The 20,503-nt window shown below is 42.5% G+C and overlaps 2 long non-coding RNA genes across 2 annotated transcripts in view; both read left to right on the top strand.

Moving 5' to 3' along the window:
- Positions 1-20,503, top strand: part of LOC120574766 — a 28,137-nt gene that overhangs the window by 976 nt on the left and 6,658 nt on the right. The window contains exon 2 of the long non-coding RNA XR_005641902.1: positions 2,507-2,590. This is a non-coding gene — a long non-coding RNA (uncharacterized LOC120574766). The remainder of the gene's footprint in view (positions 1-2,506; positions 2,591-20,503) is intronic.
- On the top strand, positions 8,102-11,510 carry LOC120574767. The gene is made up of 3 exons (XR_005641903.1): positions 8,102-9,816; positions 10,225-10,987; positions 11,455-11,510. It is a non-coding gene; the product is annotated as an uncharacterized LOC120574767 (long non-coding RNA).

The raw sequence follows: 20,503 nt of genomic DNA, 5'->3' as shown, positions 1-20,503 counted from the left end.
TTTTGATGAAAATGGATAACTTTGCAATGCTGCTAGTCTGGCTTGTAGAATTAACTTCAGCAGCCAACATTTCAATCCGTGCTAAATGCTGAGCGTTGGCAGTCACATAAAGTGCCCTGGGAAACTGCCATAAATTCCAAAGTTTTTGATTGGAAATTAATGTTTGATTGTGCCGCAGTTAATAGAAGTACTTGTTCACTCACTTGTTTGTTCCTAATTGAAAGGCTGATTTTAAAAATAATCTTCTTCTTAAATTCACTGGGCATCTGGCAATCGAACAGTGTTCTTTGGCACTACATAATCATCATAAAATATAAAAAATGCTGAAATTTTTTCCACCATAAGAGGATAACTTATTTGAAGGCTAATTTGTTTGATTGTAAACCTTTGAGAAGGCTGTTGCAATGCCTCATTGGCACTGAGTAAAAGGAATAGTTGAGAAGTATGATTATGATTGCATTTATTTTTACCATTTTACTGCTAACGTTTTAATCACCGTGGTCCTTGCCTATGCAAATGGAGGCACAGATGATATACAGACGTGTTGCTATCAACAAGTGTGATATTCTACTTTTGGCCACTGGGTGGAAGTAAAGGACACGGATAGGTTTACTTCTCTCATGATAGAGACAAGGATATAGCTGAGTCTTGTATTAAGTTGCATGACAGTAGTTTGGAGCATATTTAGCATGTGATTAATTGCAAATTGCTCCATGCATGTGCACCAGACTCTGTTTTTTAAAGTATAGTTGTAAGCAGGGCTGTGGAGCAAGAAAATGCCCTGCCAGCTGTTTGTCCGTCCTCTTTCATTTGACACTGGGACAGCAGACAACACCTCCCAGCTGTTTGAATATATTAAACAATGTTTCCATGTGAATGGCTTGATGCTGCTTCCAGAACGCACTTTGAGCAAGAGGGGTTATTACTTACCCCCCCTGACACAAACACACACACAAACACACACACACACACACACACACACACACATACACATACACATACACATACACACACACACACACACACCTCCTCATTATACCCCCAACACATGCACACAAACGCACGCTCGCCTTTCCCACTGCTCCTACATAATGGCTTCACACGTCGCTGGCCTTGCAGTAATGAAGTGTGAAGCTTCTGTGACGCCACGGGGAAGCTACCGCGTGGAACTGTACTCTCTATTTTAATGCACCTCCAATTCCTTACAGCCAAGATACATTTGCTCACATATTTAGCCTAATTTGTACTTTCTACAGGAAAAAGTCATATTGACTTTCATCAAACACCCTTGCACTGTGCTCCGTACTTCTTACTTGTTGTGCTTTTGCACTAATAGTGTTTTGCACATGTTTCAAATTGGACCAAAACAGACAGACTTTGTGTTCCTGCTGCATGCTATGTATTGATTCTACCCATTCAAATTAGCACCTAATTGAAAAGAAAATTACAAAAAGTTGTTCTAGCATGCTTCACTTTATGTTTGAGGTTCCACAGTGAAAATTAAGGGACAACTCAGTGCTGTAAAGAAGTTAGTTCATTGTATACTGTATAGTGTGTGTGTGATAGCTCCAATAACAGTGCAAGAAAGCAAAAAAAGAGTAATAAACTGTTGGAAAAACATTTTTACTTGTTTCAAAGTAACAACAAATATGTTTCCAAAGTTGCAGTTTCATTGATGTAATGTATGTTGGCGCTCACTTACCTACTATTATCGTAGGCAGTGCAAGTACATTAATTTAATCTAAACTTACTGCCAAAATAGTGCCCCGTTAACAGAGTGGTGCGCAAGTTTTAGGGAAACTGCCATTACAACAGGCTGGTGTATAGTCACATTTCAAGCTGAGGGGTCCAGGGTCGATGCATAATGCCATCTCCTCTCTTAGTACTGCATTGCTTTAGGACGTCTGTCCTATTTATATTGAGGGGCTGTGGATTGATGCGAAATGACGAGGGCCGCGAGGCTGCTGAGTGGGTGGGCATCCACATGCTCTGCTCCACAGGCAACCCTTTCCTTACACACACACACACACACACACACACACACACACACACACACACACACACACACACACACACACACACACACACACACACACACGCACACACATTTGTCTTCATGTCCCAATGCCACCAGCCTTAGAAAAGCCCTACAGTCTCAATGTGCAATGTCCTCTCTCTGTCAACATACCCTCTATCCCAACGTTAATGTGACAGAATATAACCAGAGCCCAGAACAACTAGGCAGTGCAGAGCAACGAGAAACAACATGTGTAACAGGCATGTTTCCTCATCTTCTCTAGCAGTTTGCTTCCTCATCACATGGTAGTTTAAAATGCTGACAATTCTGTTGAATAAGCCTGTTAAATAGCAAAGACCTGGATTCACATATACAACATCTCAGTTAACTCTGTTACATTGTAGGAGATAATTATAAGGCAAATCAAATTATTGGCAGTGTAATATGTTTATAGTACTATTAAAGTGATTCCTTTTTTCATCTTTTCAGTGTGTTACAGAAGATGACGTCAGTGATCCAACCTGTGCAACATGACGGGTGGGTGGACACCCGGCGAGGGACTAGTCACTAGCGGTATTTTTTATTCTCACTACTAACTCTCTCTCAAACATTTCCCACACACACACACACTTACTTTGGCTCTCGCATTATTTTTGTTATTGATTAGTCTGCAGGTTGTTTTCTTGACTGATTGTTTGTTTGGTCTCTGAAATGCCAAACTTCTGCGAAACAAATCTGCATTCATTCTTTGGACTTTTTTTCTAATGTTTGCTTTTTTGTGAAACACTGGATGGTTTTACTTCTTTGGCCCTCAAACTGTTATTTAAATGAAACCATGTGAGAAGTTTAGATCAGAAATGTCTTCTTGGTGCCAGGTGCCCCAAGTAGACACAAATCTTAAGTGTAACTAGTAACTAAAGCTGTCAAATAAATGTAGTGGGTAAAAAGTACAATATATCCCTTTGAAATGTAGTGGAGAAGTATAAAGTGGCAGTGGAACTACTCAAGTAAAGTACAAGTACCTCAGATTTGTACTTAAATACAGTACTTGATTAAAAGTACTGCGTTACCTTCCGCTACTTCTGGTTGAGGGATGGTGCGGGTCATTTTAAGATATGAGTCAGACCCAAACTGCTGGTTGTTGTTGATTTTGTCTTGGCAGTATGAAGTTACCAGATCAGTCTAACACCTGTGCCAGATAGAGAGGAGTCATTCAATTACAGATGTTTTGTTTGACTTGTTAAATGATCTGTACAGGGCAGCTTGGATTGCAGCTTCAGTGGCTTCATTGCAGTGATGTGCGCTGGTTCATCTCTTATTTTTTTTTCTTTAATATTTTTTGGGGGGTTTTCCGCCTTTTAATTTGACAGGACAGCTAAGTGAGAAAGTGGAGAGAGAGGGGGAAGACATGCAGGAAATCGTCTCAGGTCGGGCTCGAACCCTGGACCTCTGCGTTGAGGCTTCAGCCTCAAAGTATATGTGCGCCTGCTCTACCCACTGATCCAACCCGGCCACAACTGCGTGTCTCTTTGGAGGAGAAAAATTAACTGGAGCTGATAGTAGAGGGAATAATCTGGTTATGTGTAATGAGGGCTCTTATTAGTAGTTATGTGTCTATCAGGTTGAGCGTGCTGGTGGTGGACTTCCCACATCTCTTTCTCAGGAGGCATGGTGCTTTCACTCCGCTCATCTAGCTTTTTAGTCTAAATTGTAGGCAATTAAAACCCTGCCATGTTATGTGGAAAAAAAGTTAATGAATATGGAACACTAACGCGGAGAAGTCTGCGGAGACCGCTCGTCGAGTTCTGAGGGTTCTTTTCTTCAAATCATTGGGAAGCACAAAGACCATTTGACAGCGTTTTTTATATCACTGCCCGCACGGTGTGCGTGTGACTCCAAATGGTGGCCCAGAGGTTTTAAAAATGCAAAGCCCATTCTTTCCAGGTTGTTGAACTTCTGTGACCTCTGGCAGCGAGGAGAAACTTTTTGTCGTGGGTTTGGCGCTCTGCCTGGCTGACCGTGCCAGCTCTTGCTGCTTCTGAGCAGAACAGAGGAGTGATGGGAAAGGGGCTGAGTGGATGCGTCCAGACAGCCAAGTGGAGGAGGGCAAATATTTAGCTGTGCCACTTGGGGAGGGGATTCAGGCCACCTCCCTCCTCTAAGGCATGCCTCTTAGCCACAGAATCAGGCCATGTCTTCATCCTGCTCCCTGTGCTGCTTCACACTCTGTATTCAGGGTCACGGATTTCATTTCTTGGATAATATTTCAAGCTGGCCACAGATGGGGAATTAAATTGAAGACCTGGCTTGGTATGGGGCATACAGGATGGATTTTGGAGAGATGATGTGAAAAGGAAATAGATTTAGCTGTACTTAGGCTACTTTAAAAGTCTGTGTAAACGAATGCGTGAAATGCTGACTGAGTTGTCTGCTTACTGACAGCGAAACAACCCCCACAGTCATCACTGCTTATCCACTGTGACACATCAGTCACCTCATTTAAAAATGAATTGTTATTTTGCTGTTAATAGCTGAATGCAGTTTTCCCCCTCTCCCGTACAAAACAGGGTGTCAGGGTGATATTTTGACAGTATAGGTGTTTACATGCAATCTCCGATATATTCCAAAATTTCCCCAAATGCGCTGCCAATATAAGCAAATTCCCATGGATTTTCTCCCCGCCTATGCCACATTTGAATAAATCCGTAATCAGATGAATTGCTGTCAGATGACAGCCTAACAAGGCTACTCAAATCACAGTAAATATTGACTCAAGCGTATCAGCACATGACAGTTTATGGTGACACCATGTTGCCACGCTGACAACAATACACATCCTCCCATCACTGTTCTGGCAGGATGGTGACACAGAGGGGAAAGTTAAAGTTGGAGAGGGAGAGCGAGGCTTATGCTCAGTTGTTCGTGCGGATTGTTGGTCAGTGCTGCAGACTGCCGCTGGTGTCGCGTCTGCTGATGGGCTGAGTCGACCCTGCTCTACTGGTAGCCGTCACTCACCCACACATCAGACAGCGTGGCACAGTCTCACGCCACCTGTGTCTGTATGATGATCGGTCTCTCTGGCCATCTATTCTTCATCTGGTCTCTCTGCCCAGAGCTAATAAGAAGAGCTTATTTTTGTTCTAAAGGGCTTAACACACACGCATGCATGTTGAAGAGGAAATCCATCAAAAGGTCTTTTTTCTAACCACTGGGAGCCATCAAGCAGTGCTGAAACGAGCAATTGATTAATCAATAGTTTGATCAGCAGACCATTTACCGGTGACAGTTTTGATAATAGATTAATCATTAAAGGTATTTATCAAGTGAATGTGCTTTCACTGTCTTATCATTGTAAATTGAATGTCTTTGGGTTTTTTGGACTGTTTTTTGTGTTGCTAACATGGGATGGACATTTGTCATTATTTTGATATTCTATATCGAACTGAATGATTGATTGATTGATTGATTGATTGATTGATTGATTGATTCATTAATTATTTAAAAGATAATATACCAACCAATGATCAGTCTCTGCAAGAATTTGGAGTCTTGTGTTCGCAAGATTTAACACAAATTCAACCATTCCTTGAATTATTTGAAAGAGCTTGCAGTTTTGTCAAAGCCTCCCATCTTTTCACAGATTGGTTCAAATATGAACAAAAAAAGGATTATTACGAGATGCCAGATAAACGGATGTTCCCAATCACCATGTTTTACCACGTAAAAAAAATATTTTTTAAAACCACTTTTACAAGCTGAGGTCAAATAAAATCAACTCCCTTGCAAATATGTTAATGCCTTAAAGGCCTCTGCCCCACCAATTAGAATTTCAGCAGATCATTTGTACCATACCTACCGACTATCACTAACCTAATATCTTAAAATAGCAATTTTAGTTTTGGCTTTCAGCCTGAGAGGAAGTAAGCGGACGAGCCAGATAGTTTGTTACACAGAACCATCTGAGAAGCTGTTATTGGAAACTGTTTGGAAAAGGGCAGGCGCGGCAGACAAAAATACCTGGCAGGTGATTGGTTGAACCATCTTTCTGTCACGTCCGCCATTGTTGTTTTAAACGGACAGTCGCCACTGTCACGCACACCTAAACCACGCCCGTAGCTGCCAGTAGCTCCTCACCGGACGCTCAGTGGTTGGGTGAGCTGGTAGTAAATTTTTTGTGATATGTGATATCGCGATAATCCAGCTGCTGTGCAAGGTAAGAGGGGGAGTGCTACCTGGTGAATCTAATTATAAATCTAATTAAGGGCACAATGTCAACTGAGCATCTGACATTTACCTTTCAAATACAACTTTTAAGCATACAATGATTTTCATAACATTTTCAACAAATATCATCATAACAAAACTCCTGGTGGGAATGGGTGATGACATTTGTCTTGCTCTTTTTCTTCTAGAGCACATTTATTAACAATTGGGGAATGTTCAATATGTCACACAGGTCTTATCTCATAAACACTGCATAAAATGTTTTGGATCCCACCGTTCTGAGTTAATGAAAGCATTTGTGTCACTTTCATGTAAAGCGTTGTAGGGCTCACCCATCTGTCTGGTTGTGCTGTTACAGTGTGTGTCATCAGAGTGTACAACAGCAAATTACAGCTTATTAGTGCCAATACCAGCAGTGACAACATTTATCAGGGAAAACATCTCATACTCTCCCTAATTGTCCCCCTCAGGGCCCACTGTTATGTGGACCGGTATCGACGACGAGGCAGTCATTAGGACATCACACTTGAGCTGACGAGCAGAGAATTCGGGGGACATGTCCACGCCGATTGTTTAATTTGATGTGAGTAGACTGACACCACGTCTGGAGCCGATGAGGTATTTATAGGCTGGGTGAGGATATCCAGACACCCACACTTAGTTTGCGTGCTTCTGTTCGTGAACCCCTGATAGAGAGCTGCCCACTGGGGGCTGGTGGCAGGTCGGTGTATGAATAGCTGGCAGGGAACAAGGTGCAGGAGGTGGAAAGGGCAGTAAAGTTTATGTGTCAAAGAACAAGAGCGAGTAGCTGATATTCAAGTGTATCTGTCAGTCTCTCCTCGCCTATGAGAGTGAGTGACAAAGGGCGCAAGTCTGCCCGGCCTGCCTGAGCTTTTTTGTTCCTCCACAACAATGGGATCTTGTCTGATACAGATACGCTGTCTGTCTGTCACTTTCACTCACTGATATTTTGTCACTTTTGTCTGTGTGGCCAGTGCTGCGTGAAGCTGTCTCGTGCGTGTGTGTGTGTGTGTGTGTGTGTGTGTGTGTGTGTGTGTGTGTGTGTGTGTGTGTGTTTCTGTTGTCAGATTGTGATCTCAAGTCAGGTAGAATTGTCCCTGCTGCCGCACCTCGTTCATGGCAATACCTCCCTCCTGCCACCGTCCACTTTACGCTGCTAACCTCCTCAGGGAGTGACAGATAGAAATCAGAGACTAAGCCAGGCTCTCAGCAGCTCAGCACCTGCTCAATGTCTGCTCCCAAATGCTGCGATTTTTAAAAGGTCTTTGCCTCTAAACTCCGAGACGCCTCCCAGCCCACATCTCCTGTTCTCAGGTTCCCGCTACACAATCTACCACTGTAGGATTGCACTCGACCAGGAGATTACATCCCTCATTTTTCACACTGACACACCATGCAAGTAAATCATGGTTTTATCACAATCGTGCAGTGATCAAGCCCAACTTTCTTTCTTGCCAATTAAAAGGCTTTGATGTCTATCTGTGCAATGGGTGAGGCTAGAACAGCATCTCTCTTCTGCTGCCTCTTGGCTACCAAAGGCCAGACTTGTGCTGGCAGAAGACAATCAGCAGTTCTCACACAAACAAGATAAAAAAAAAAAAAAAGTGAGAGGATGTACTCTCATCCTGCCTGTCAGGCAACTCACTGAAGACGGGGGAATTATTTTGGCAGCAACACTAATGTGGTGACGGTTGTTGTTTCCTAAACTGATTTCCTTAATCCTCCACTTGTTCCACGCTTTGTAAACACGGGGGCTTGATTTTGTAATCTGGGAGGTCCCACTGACGCACACATGCGACACACACACACACACACACACACACACACACACACCAACAACTTGTCCCTATTACCCCCTCCTCGTTCGCTCTGCCCTAATTAGTCAGAATTAAGACGAATGCCTGGGCCTCCCACGATCAATTGGTATCGAGCGGACCTTCGCTCGCCCCTGCCTGGGGGCCTCTCTTGGCCGGCAGATCATTTATATCAATCGCTTTTGTTTTTCTTTCCTTCCCCCTTCCCATTCTTCCGTCCACCAAGTGCAAGGTCTGGTCTATTGGTTGGCGAGCAGAATGGACGGCAGATAGAATGGCAAATCCTGGCACGTTAACTGCTACAGTTGTATTGATGTCACAGGGACACATTCTTTAGGAATACTCAGGGACACATACGCCGGTCACAAGAAAATGTGTGTTATATGCATTTCTGTGCATTTGTGGGGGAGAGTTTGAGCTTGTGTTCAGTGCTTTTTATGCCGTCTCCTTTCACTAACGAGCTCACCCTTTAGAAGCAGGAGTCCCTCTTCCCTGCCCTTTGCTCTTCTTGTTGTCCTTCTCTCAAATACCTCTCTCTTCTCTCTCTTGCTCTGCCTTAATTACTTGTTATTCTGGGTGAGGAGAGGCAATATGTGTTTCATGTTTTTATTGATTTACCCCCATTTGGTTCAAGATAATCATGCAAAAGGATGTATATCAATCTCTCACTTCTGCTTATGTTCCATCCTTTTTCTTCACATTCTCTCTTTGTCGTAGCTCTTGTGCCGTCTTGATTCCCAGCACTGTGTAAGGACGGAAGCAAGACATGTAAAACTTACTAGTGGAGAAGACCAAAGGAAGGCAGTGTCACTTGAGATATTAGATAGATAAAAACACACTGCAAACTGCAAGTTAAAACATGAACCCTCACTGATTCTCTTTTTGAATAGAAAGAACCTGCTCTACTTGTAGCTGTGTCTTGCAATATCCAGCTGCTTTGACCTGCTTGTGGCTGGATAACAGAGCCATGTCCTATTTTTCGTCTCCTGTGTTACGTTGCAGTGATGTGGCTGGACAATCATGGACTGCACTGACAACAAAAAATGAAATTCGGTGACAAGACGAGTTTTTGGGCACAAATATCTGTATGCAGGGTTAGGTCGATGGAAGATGGCATTTTTATTTTTAGATGGATTTCCAAACCATTGTTTACTGGCAGGCATTATTTATTTGTTTATGTTAGAACCTGCTTTCCTTTTATTGTTTTTTTTTCTTTCTTTCTACTTAACGGCGAGAATCTACTCCTGCAATTGTTCCACACAATACCTTTGGAATTCTTGTGTTATTCCTGCATTATTCTTAGGTCGGCTCAGGCACCGTACCTTAGGGGAATTTCATTTAAAGGACAAATTAAATAGAAACAGGGTACAAAAAGCACACCTTTATTACTTCCTTTCCTTCAAGGTTAATGGTACAGTAGTGAACTGCCACTTACAACAGGCATAGATCCAGTTTGTCCTCTGTGTGTGTCTTTACAGGTCACTGAGTGTGTACTTTGGTGTACTCTATGCTAGTAGTACATCAGAGTGTTAGATACTAACTGCTTCTACCCTGGAGGCTAGCTCAAACCTCTCTGGTCAGCTGCCTCTTCATTATACATGCTTTGTGTGCGTGCCTGTTGTGTTTGTTTGTTTTGATGTTGCAGAAACCAGAGATGGCAGTACTGCAAGTATGCGGCGCCAAGCTTGGATAGTACACCGCAGCACTTTAGCCATTCATGAGTTGGCATCTGGCTCCTTGGTTAGTGACATCTATTGTGTGTGCACCAGAGTGTAGCCGTATGCTTTTGGTGTGATCTATTTGGAGCTCAGTCCAGAGGAGTAAACCTTGGCTAACTGACTTAAGCTATGTTGCTAAGCTAAGATGATCCTGCATGCTGCAATTTAAACTCATGTACACCTAGTGTGGCAGGGCCAGTGTGTCCATTTTTTGTGTGTGTGTGCATGCATGTGGTGTTTGAAGAGGTTGAGTGTATGTTTTTTTTGGCACTCTGAATCCCCGTCTCCCTGATTTATCCCAGAGTCCTTGGCTGTCCTGGCAATAGACCTCTCTTTCCCACATACTCTGTTGTTCTCTCTGTTTCTTTGCCACCTGCTATTTCGAGACAATGGGTGACAGACTTCAACTCTGCCTTCTCATTTCCTTCAGATTCTGCTGGAGAGAGCCCTCATCTGTACAAACACAACCCCTGATCTGTATTGCTGCTTTGGGTCAATGGGGATATAAAATACAGAAATAAAAACACAGAGAGGGAGGAGGGGAGTAGCTCTATAGCGTCTTCATGGATTAATGGAAGGAAAAGTGAGACTATTAATCCTCCTTTCTCACTCGGTGGTGTGTAGTATAGGATATGATAGAGAAAAAGTACAATGTAAATATTAACCAGTGTATACTTTTACAATTCTGCCCATTCACCTACAGTTTCTGCTTATTAGCAGGTTTATAATAAGTCACAGAGGAGAAGCACACTCTGCACACTGGGTGGGATGGTTGGCAACCGCTTCTGTATTTCTGCCTAATTTGCCATTGTGAATACTATTTAGTTAAATGGCCGAAGTTTGTTTTGCTCCCCAGCTCCCTGCTGCGCTAGCATTACTACACCACTCGGGCTATAAGCAATCAGAGAGAGAAAGGGAGAGGGAGAAAAAGAGTTACTGGGATTTAAAGGAACATGGACTGCAGTATCATGGTTTAAGTGAGGAGCACACCAAGTGATGCTGATGAGGAAGGATGTGGTGAAGGGAGACGAATGCCCGGGCCCTGAAGTGTACCAGTCTGAGAGATAGCTCCCCGCGGTGAAGAATCAACTGTGGCTAGCCTGAACTCCTGCCAAGCTCACTGGCTGTTTGAGTTGTTGCAGATGGCACAAACAGGCAGTAGCACTGATGTGGCAGGGTATACATTATTAAAGGTGAGAAAAACCAATATACAATAATATTCTAGATTTTTTACGTGTCTTCTAAATAAAGTTCTTCGGAGGCTGTTTTTGATCAGCTTACCCTTCAAGAGATGAGTACATGGGTAGATTTTTGCTCTGGTGCCCGACTGGTGTACCAAGTTCAGCATCCTTAATGTTAACCGATCACTGGACACTGGCATAAAAAAGAAGAAAAGTGAAAATGGTAGGCACTTGTTCATGACATGCCACTAAGTTTGGAAATCTTGAATATGACATTTAGACAAATATGACATTATAATAACATACTCAAAATAAAAGCGTCTGCTTTCCCTGTTTCACTGTGATTGTTGTACGAGATGATGCAGAGCAAAAAATCTCAAGAGTACGTGCCTGCCCACAAAAACAAACTTGATAATCCACTACTGGCTCTAAATAACTCTATTGGCCACTTAATAAAAAGCTTTTTCTCACATCTCTAGAACAACTGTTAAGAGGAGACTGCGCGAATCAGGCCTTCATGGTCAAGTAGCTGCTCGGAAACCACTGCTAAGGAGAGGCAACAAGCAGAAGAGATTTGTTTGGGTCAAGAAACACAAGGAATGGACATTAGACCAGTGGAAATCTGTGCTTTGGTCTGATGAGTCCAAATTTGAGATCTTTGGTTCCAACCGCCGTGTCTTTGTGAGACGCAGAAAAGGTGAACGGATGGATTCTACATGCCTGGTTCCCACCGTGAAGCATGGAGGAGGAGGTGTGATGGTGTGGGGGTGCTTTGCTGGTGACACTGTTGGGGATTTATTCAAAATTGAAGGCATACTGAACCAGCATGGCTACCACAGCATCCTGCAGCGACATGCCATCCCATCCGGTTTGCGTTTAGTTGGACCATCATTTATTTTTCAACAGGACAATGACCCCAAACACACCTCCAGGCTGTGTAAGGGCTATTTGACCAAGAAGGAGAGTGATGGAGTGCTGCGCCAGATGACTTGGCCTCCACAGTCACCGGACCTGAACCCAATCGAGATGGTTTGGGGTGAGCTGGACCGCAGAGTGAAGGCAAAAGGGCCAACAAGTGCTAAGCATCTCTGGGAACTCCTTCAAGACTGTTGGAAAACCATTTCAGGTGACTACCTCTTGAAGCTCATCAAGAGAATGCGAAGAGTGTGCAAAGCAGTAATCAGAGCAAAGGGTGGCTACTTTGAAGAAACTAGAATATAAGACATGTTTTCAGTTATTTCACACTTTTTTGTCAAGTACATAATTCCATATGTGTTCATTCATAGTCTTGATGCCTTCAGTGAGAATCTACAATGTAAATAGTCATGAAAATAAAGGAAACGCATTGAATGAGAAGGTGTGTCCAAACTTTTTGCCTGTACTGTATATATACACACATATATTTCTTTAACATTGTGCCAGTAGGATCTTTTATTAACAGGGGGAGATGTCTGAGAGGATGGTGAAGCAGCTGTATCTCATGGTATATTACTGTGAAACTTCTACTGAAGTGGACCCAGTTGCAACAGTCAGCAGTCTGGTTTCAATCCTCCTACCTGATGAATCTGCTCAGCAACTGAAAGTGCAGCACATCCAGCAGAGAGAAAGAAGCAGAAGACAGCCTGTTCCCCCTTGCTTGCATGATGTATTCACAACCAGAATATGTTTTGAGATCCACATGACAGTTTCTTGTTAGCCTAGATCCTGAATAATCAGTTGTTGCCGCCGGGCGCTCCCAGCGGCAGACTATGGGGCCACAGAGACATGCCCAGGGAACCTTTGGGGCCTAGGCTGGGGGGATGAGGGTGCTGTTTGACTGCTGCGTCTGTCTATCAGGAGATTTGTGTAGAGGCTCGGGGCACAGAGCGGAGACAGTGTCAGGGCGATACCCTTGACGGTGATTTGATTGAGTAGACAGCGGCGACCCGCTCCTTTCTTTACCCGCCACCCATCTCTTTCCCCCTACATCTCCACCCACTCCTCCTTACACAACAGCTCCCCGAGAGTGAGCGATCACTTAAAACAGGGCTGGTTATTATACCTAAGCACATCCTAGTAATTTATGCATGATTGCCTGGCAATCTGAGGCAATTCATCATCCTCTTCCTATCTTTCTTTTTTTAATCTGTTGGTGTCTTGTTCCTCTGGACTTTAATCTATAGGGCTATGAAGAATGCCTGTGTAATAATGGCTCAGCTCAGGTGACAGCATGACATTGGCGCCGTCATTGCCGCGCAGGTTTGGGATCCTGGGGGACTGCGGGCAGTGAAAGAGGCCAGATCTGGCTTTTATAGCTAAGAAGCTGTTTAACCATCCGTTGTATTGTTGGTGTGAGACCTGCACTCCTGTCAGGCAGATGGAAGGAGCTTTGTCTGTGTGAAGTGAAAACATTGTGTTGTATTAGAATTTATTTTAGAAACTTTACAATTTAAATGTATGTGCATACTGTACATGTCTGGTGTTCTGCCATTTATTCATGAATATTCATTCAACTTTTTTTATAATTTTTTTTTTCTCTTGACTGGTATAATTACTTTATGTGGTGAAAGTAAATTGAGCAGTTTAATTTGGATTGTTTGATAATCTCATAATCCGTGCCAATACGATGACTGCATCGTTTGTGCAGGATAATATGTTTACAGCTGTGAATGTTTAGTGAAGTTTGCGTTTCGGAGAAAAGCAATTTCAAATATTGGGGCATCAACACGTTGAGACAGGCCAGCTTATGACGTGTTTGCCACATGCCTACATGCTTCTGTGCATCATGTGTGCTGGCAGACGCCAATAAATATCCAGAGTGAGACAGAGGTGTTAACAGCGACAGCACATGCTGACCCTTCTGTTGTTGAGTTATCCATCTGTGACTTCAAGGCATGGCTAATGGATGCCGACCTTGCTCCATGTTCTCTATCGGTTCCATTCAGAATCTATCAACCCAGGGATGTATCTTGATTTACCCCCCCTGTCCCTCTTTCGCTTCCTGCTTGTAGAGCAGAGCACCAGAGTGCACCTTGGCCCTTTGCAGACCATTGTAATCTTACTGGGCTCAGCGAAAGGCTACATTAAGAACTGAACAGCATGAGCTAGACTGAGACAGCAGAAGGCAGCAGCTTGGGAGACAATCGGTCAGGAGAATGGGCCACAGATAGTGACCCAGGTTTATCTTTATCATAATATTGCCTAATTCGTCTGCTTTCAAGCTTTTTCTACGCAATTGAGGCAGCAATATCTTGGCTCGTACTGTATGACATCAATGCATGACTCCTCAACAGCCTAGAGCGCTTTACTGAAGAAATTGCATTACTCATCACAAGCATTTAGTCATGAAAATTTCATTTCACAAGCATTGCAAATATTTCCATTAAGTGTGACGTCTAGCTGAGCACCATCTGCAACATTGATGGTCATATTTTGAGGAAAATAAATAAGGAGTGGGGTTAATTATGCCTTTTTAGATGCTGAGACAGAGCAATTTCTTATACTTCTGGTAAAGGAGTAGTTTGACATTTTAGGAAATAAGCTTATTCGCTCTCTGGCTGAGAGTTAGAAGAGAGGAGAGAGATACCGCTCTCACAAATAGTCTAGCATGTAACCCCTGGAAAATGACAAACAGTAGTTTCTACAGTTCGGCCTTTGTATGGATTAAACAAACACGATATAACAGTTTTAGAGGTGGTGATAGTGGAATTTATTATAGTTATTATAGTTGATTGATCTTTCAGCATTATCACAGGTTCATAAAGACAATTGTAATTAAACATAGAATTATTTTGCTGTTACAATACAACGTCAATACTAAGTTGACCACAAAAATTGCAATTATCTAAGCTAAAAACCAATATCTCTTATCACAAGGCAACTGTCTGTGGTTAGTTCACATGTTTGTAATAATGGGACAGTCGCGTACTATCTGGTAAAGTCAGTCAAACAGGTGAAAATCACATTGTCGGTAGCCTACCAGATACAAACAGGCTTGGTAGTGAACGACACGGTAACGGGCTCCAGATCCTGTGTTAAAATAGATCGGTGATGCTGTTTTGCTCTCATTGATCACTGTGAAGTTAGCTGGAGTGAATGTAGCCCTGGTGTGTTTTATGTGGACTGACTGCGTCGGACTCTCTTTATACTCGGTTTAAAAAATAGCTTTTTAAATGCTTGTCAGCAACCGGTCATATTTAACACACCAGTCATATTTGGGTTTTAATAAAAACTCCTGGCTGTTTTGGAAGAAGGAAATAACGAGAGCAACTGGTGAACTAGCTTTAAAAGTGAGTTTTCTTTAAGTGCTGTGGATAGAGACTTTAAAGTAGTAAGAAACTTTATTCATTTAAGTGTTACATTTGTACATTTAGAAAAAATAAAAATACCGGTTACTGCAATGTCATGATACTTTGTTAATCACCGCATGATGAGGTCCTCTCTTTTCCTCTTCTCTCTCACTTTTCATCCCTCGTTCTGCTGTTTGCCTCTGCTCTCTTCGACGTATTATTAGGCAAAAATTTACCTCAATCATATTTGCCTTTGTAAGTCGAATTTCTCGTTTGGAACTTGTGTGCTGAAACAGGTGGTTGGGGTTATGTTAAGAACACCCAGATGGTATTCAGAAATATATGAGTCATATTTCAGTCGATTTGAGTACCGAGCTACATCTTTCATTTATCCTGGTGTGACAGTGAGGAAAGCCTCAAAAAGTTAAGTGAAAGGGTAACACTTTTTTTCCCCTAAAACTTTTTAAGGTGTCTAGTTTTTTTTTTTTGTCCCTGACTCAAAATTGGTTTCTTGTGTCTTTTCTCTTAATACTGAAACACTTAGAGAATGCTGTCTCATAGGACTTAGGAAAAAAAACTGGCAATGAAGTAATCTACCTAAAAGACTTGATTTGTTTCTTATTTAATTGTCCTTGTGTGTGTGTTGGTGTGAGTATACTGTAGGTGTGCTTGTCTGTGCGTGTCCTCATTTGCTTCCGTTTGTCTGAAACCATGTTGGTGCATTTGGTACATTTCATTGACACTTACAGCAGCAGTCAGTGCATTGATTTCCCATTGGTCGGTGCCCGTTGAGTTTACAGAAGTACATGCAGAGGTAAAATGTATGCTTTTTGTCTCCATCTGCAGCAGTCACACCATTCTTTACTTCTTCTTTCAAAGAAGATAGCAAAAAAGAAACTTTGGAAATCTTGACAAATGTGACTTTTTTTCCTGCTGCACTTTATAAAAGACATTTAGTCTAAGGTGTAGACACATATAGCCGACGGCCGACCGTTGACCGAAAACCCCGTCGATATGATCAGTCGCGTCCCCGAGGTCCAAAAAACTGCCACAGAACAGACCAAAAAGACGAGAGGAGACGAGACGTAATACATCTCTATAACAGCAGGCGGCGCTAATCTGTAATGTTGCCCAAGAAATGAAAACCGGCAGCTGATTGGACGAACACGTCACATGGGTTTGTTTTCTCCGGAAATTCAGAGCCAGACTGTCATGGTGGACGTTCAGAATACGATCTCATATTGTACTAAAATAGTTCACTGAAACTGTCTTCATTTCAGCTCAACAAAGGTCAGTTTAAAAGATTTTCATCAGATTTTGAGAGACTGTAGTCACTTCATTCCGCTCGTCATTTCCGGGTGAGTCCTGACTTCCCTGCCGCCGACCGAACATGTCAGGTCGGCCAAAATGAACGCCGACAGCCCCCCAGACGGACGACGGCACGGGACACCGAACAGATTTGAGTCACTGACCTCGCCAGACTGTCCCACGGCCGATAATCGGCCTGATGTGTCAGCGCCCTAACATTAACATTATAGGATCCCAGTTTGGCCTGATGTACACATACTATGAGATTCTGTGAATACTGGGAATAATACTCATCACCTATTAAAATAAACATCCCACTGTTGGGAACAGCAAGACAGGAAGACCTACTACTCAAATAACATTACACCAGAACGAATCTAGTATAACTCAAAATGTATTTATAAGACACACAACACACAAAAAGACAGAAATTTCCAGCAGTATTAGGTATCTCGTGGGCCAACATTGGCCAAACAGCAATTCATGGCTGTTTATATTTAAGCATATCCTAACCTTGACTGTACCGTGACCATAGTTTATTTACCATATCCCAGTATTTCCTTTACAATGCCTTGTGTCCATGCACAGTTGAGATTACATTTTTTTTTTTGCATTGGATGTAAAAAAAAAAAAAAAAAAACTTTATTATTGACGTTGTTGTCTGGTAGTAGGATTGGTTAAAGTTCAAATAAAAAGATCCAAGTCTCCCAAATAAGGGCTTTAGTGAGCATGATGCTAATGCAAATTACAGTACACAAAGCGTACCCTGCGAGCTAGTTCAGACAGCCAACCACCGCTAAACTCGCACGGCATACTCATCTTACTGTCTGCAGCACATATCCAATACACCCTTTTAATAAATCACTGCTGCTGCTCTAAAGGATTTTAAAAGCTCCACCTCCACTACAGCAGCCAACTGTAGGCTCTAAGTCTACCCCCTCCTTAGGGGGATGTTGGTATTATCGCTTCCTACTCCCTTGGAGCTTGTTGCTTCTGTGTGAGTACCATATTCAGGATATCTTTTAATATCACCCATAGGTCTCTATGAGTTAGAATTTTACAGTCTTTGTCCTCTTGTCAGTTACTTCGAATTAGAAAATCCCCAGTATGAGATAGCAGCAGAGCAGAGGTGGGAAGAAGCATCTGACAACCACCAAGGCCAAACACACCTCTTGCTAATTTGGGATCATAATAATAATAATAATAATAATAATAATAATATAATTCCAAGACAAAATCAGGAGGGAATTTGTATTAATGTGATTCTAGAGGGATGTTCACATTGATGCCAGTAAAGTCAGAGATAGTTTGGAGCCAATATGAAGCAGCCATAAGCAGTAAAAGCATCTTTAGTAGGGCTTCACGATATGAGGAAAATATGCAATATGCGATAACGTTGAATATCGCGATAATATCGCTTGCATTAAACAGATATTAAAGTGTACTCAGTTCTGCATTTCTGCTGCTTTTAGTAGTCTGTTAAAATACAACAAATTGCTTGTTAAATTTAAAACAAATGAAAGGAAATTATTTCCAGCCTTCTTTTATTGAACAAATTGAACATTGAATTGAATGTAAAAGGCACCACTAAAAAAAACAATGACAGTTACATTTTAAAGTGCAGTTTTCTACAGATTTTTTTTCTTTCAACTAACACAAAAATATCTCTTGAGTTTCTTTCGCGATACGTCACAGCCTTTCGCGATATGGTTATTGCCAGTGTTGCCACAGTTACTTTACAGATTACTTGATTATAAAAGTAATTTAGTTACTTTACAGATTACGTGATTTTAAAAGTAACGAAGTTAGATTACAAGTTACTTTATTAGTTACATTTAGCAACTGCCGACAACACCCCCACAGCCTCAACATAAAAATGACAACCGGTTTACTGTGAGGCAGCTCGGCGTTGCCAGTAGTAGGGATCTTGTTTATTATGGCACGAAAGAGAGCGAGTCAACAGTGTTTAAGTGCAGCATTTCCACTACAACATAGGCCTACTGCCCGACCAACTTCTTCAACTCTCCCCCACTTACTGGTTTTGCACCGATGTCCAGCTTTTGTTGTTTGGGTGGTGGGGGACCTCCTTCTCTCTGCTTCGTACCACCTGCTGGGACTTGCTCTGTAAGTTTGACTGCAGTGCTGCGACTCCAAATGTTTCTTCAAATTTGACATAGTCTTTTCGTAGCTAGATAGCACTTTGTCGCCACCAGCACAGAGTGTACAACGAACCTTAATATTGCTGTCTTTAGCTGACACAAACTCAAAATAGTGACTGTATTTCCAGCTAGAAAGCACGCATCTCTCTCCTCCCTCCATTGTTGTTTACGTTTGTGTCGCTGCGTGGTACACGTGACCTGTCCTCATGCTGAAAACGTGACTTGTCGCATACGGACTTCACTCCCCGAGACGCAAGAAGAAAGCAAAAATATATATTTTTACTAAGGAAAATGACAAAAATAGTAACGCACAGTGACTTGGATAAGTAAATTTAATCTGATTACTGATTTGGAAATAGTAACGCGTTAGATTACTCGTTACTGAAAAAAGTGATCAGATTAGAGTAACGCGTTACAATTAACGGCATCACTGGTTATTACGCTAGTTGATATCGCGATGACGATAAAAAAACAATATATTGTGCAGCCCCTAATTTTTAGGCAATGAATGTCCATACATGTAACTACAAGTTATTTTATATAAAAATGAAAGAACTTCACAAGTTTTATTTGGAGACTCAAATGGCCTGAACATACAGAAGGCCACAGGGCTCAGCACTGTTGGGATTTGGCTTCCTAGCTGGTGTTGTTGCCCTCAGAGCATGGCTGCTCCTCAGAGGCCATCATTGTGTACTCCATCTTCTCACATGGAACACCAAGCCTGCTGGACACACATGCCTGTTATATGGTCCCATGACAACCCAGTGTGACGTCTGTCTTTCATCTTGCCCATGTTCTTTCATCAAACTTTCTCTTTCTCTCTCTTTCCCCCAGAGCTCTCTGTCACCAATTGAGGGCCTCCCACTTGTTTTAAACTGTGACAAAGATAGGATAGCAAAGGAGGTTCGCTGAGAAATAATCTTTTAGTTTTTATTCACTCCCCCACCCCACCTTCGTGCTAGACTACAGCTGACATGATCTTTGAGGTTGCATGAGCAGTTTGGGTGTTGGAGACGGCCTAGAGGTTTTAGGTGTAAGTGTTTGTGACAAACTGTCAAACTCAGAGGCTCTGTGTCACAGCCTGTCTAATCGCCTTTATCTCTAACAATCTCTTGATGCCTGCTTTCCTCCTCGGACAAAGCCAGCAGAGAAGGCCTGGGCCTTCTCTGCTGGCTTTGTCCAGACAGACAGCTGTCCACACGGACAGCTGTGTTTAGGGCTTAGATAGAAGACCGATAGTAAAGAGGTGGGAAAGGAGACATGCTGTAATCACAGAGATGGAAGGATGATGTCAATCATGGCGTCTGGTGGCCCGGCACAGGAAGGAGGGAGGAATCTGGCCTGAATTGAAGGATCTTCGGTGTCAGAGCAGGAGCCACCCTGTTTCTCCTTAGTCTCTTAGAAGAATCAATCTCTCCTGGCTATAAATGCACTCCCTCTTCTCATGTCATTCTGCATCCAACTTTATCCTCCTACCCATCCTCTTTGACCCCTTCTCATCTTAATCATTGCCAGAAGTTGGACTACAAAGTGGCAGACAGCACAGTTTGAGTCAGACATTTTTATTCAATTTGTGTGGTATTCAAAAACTTTGGCACATTTAGAGGAAGTCTTTAATTACGTGATACATTAGCAAGTGCCTGCAGCCATGCCAGCAGCTCTGTGAGGCTGTACTTAGGAGCAGAAAGGCTTTGGGCAAATTGCCAACGTTAGCACGCTAACACGAACACAAATACAATGTTAACATTCTGATGTTCAGCAGGTATAATGTTTACCATGGTCACAACCTTATC

Source organism: Perca fluviatilis, chromosome 15 (genome assembly GCF_010015445.1).
Source record: "Perca fluviatilis chromosome 15, GENO_Pfluv_1.0, whole genome shotgun sequence".
In the NCBI taxonomy this organism is placed as follows: Eukaryota; Metazoa; Chordata; class Actinopteri; order Perciformes; family Percidae; genus Perca; species Perca fluviatilis.
This window is presented reverse-complemented; position numbering and strand designations above follow the sequence as displayed.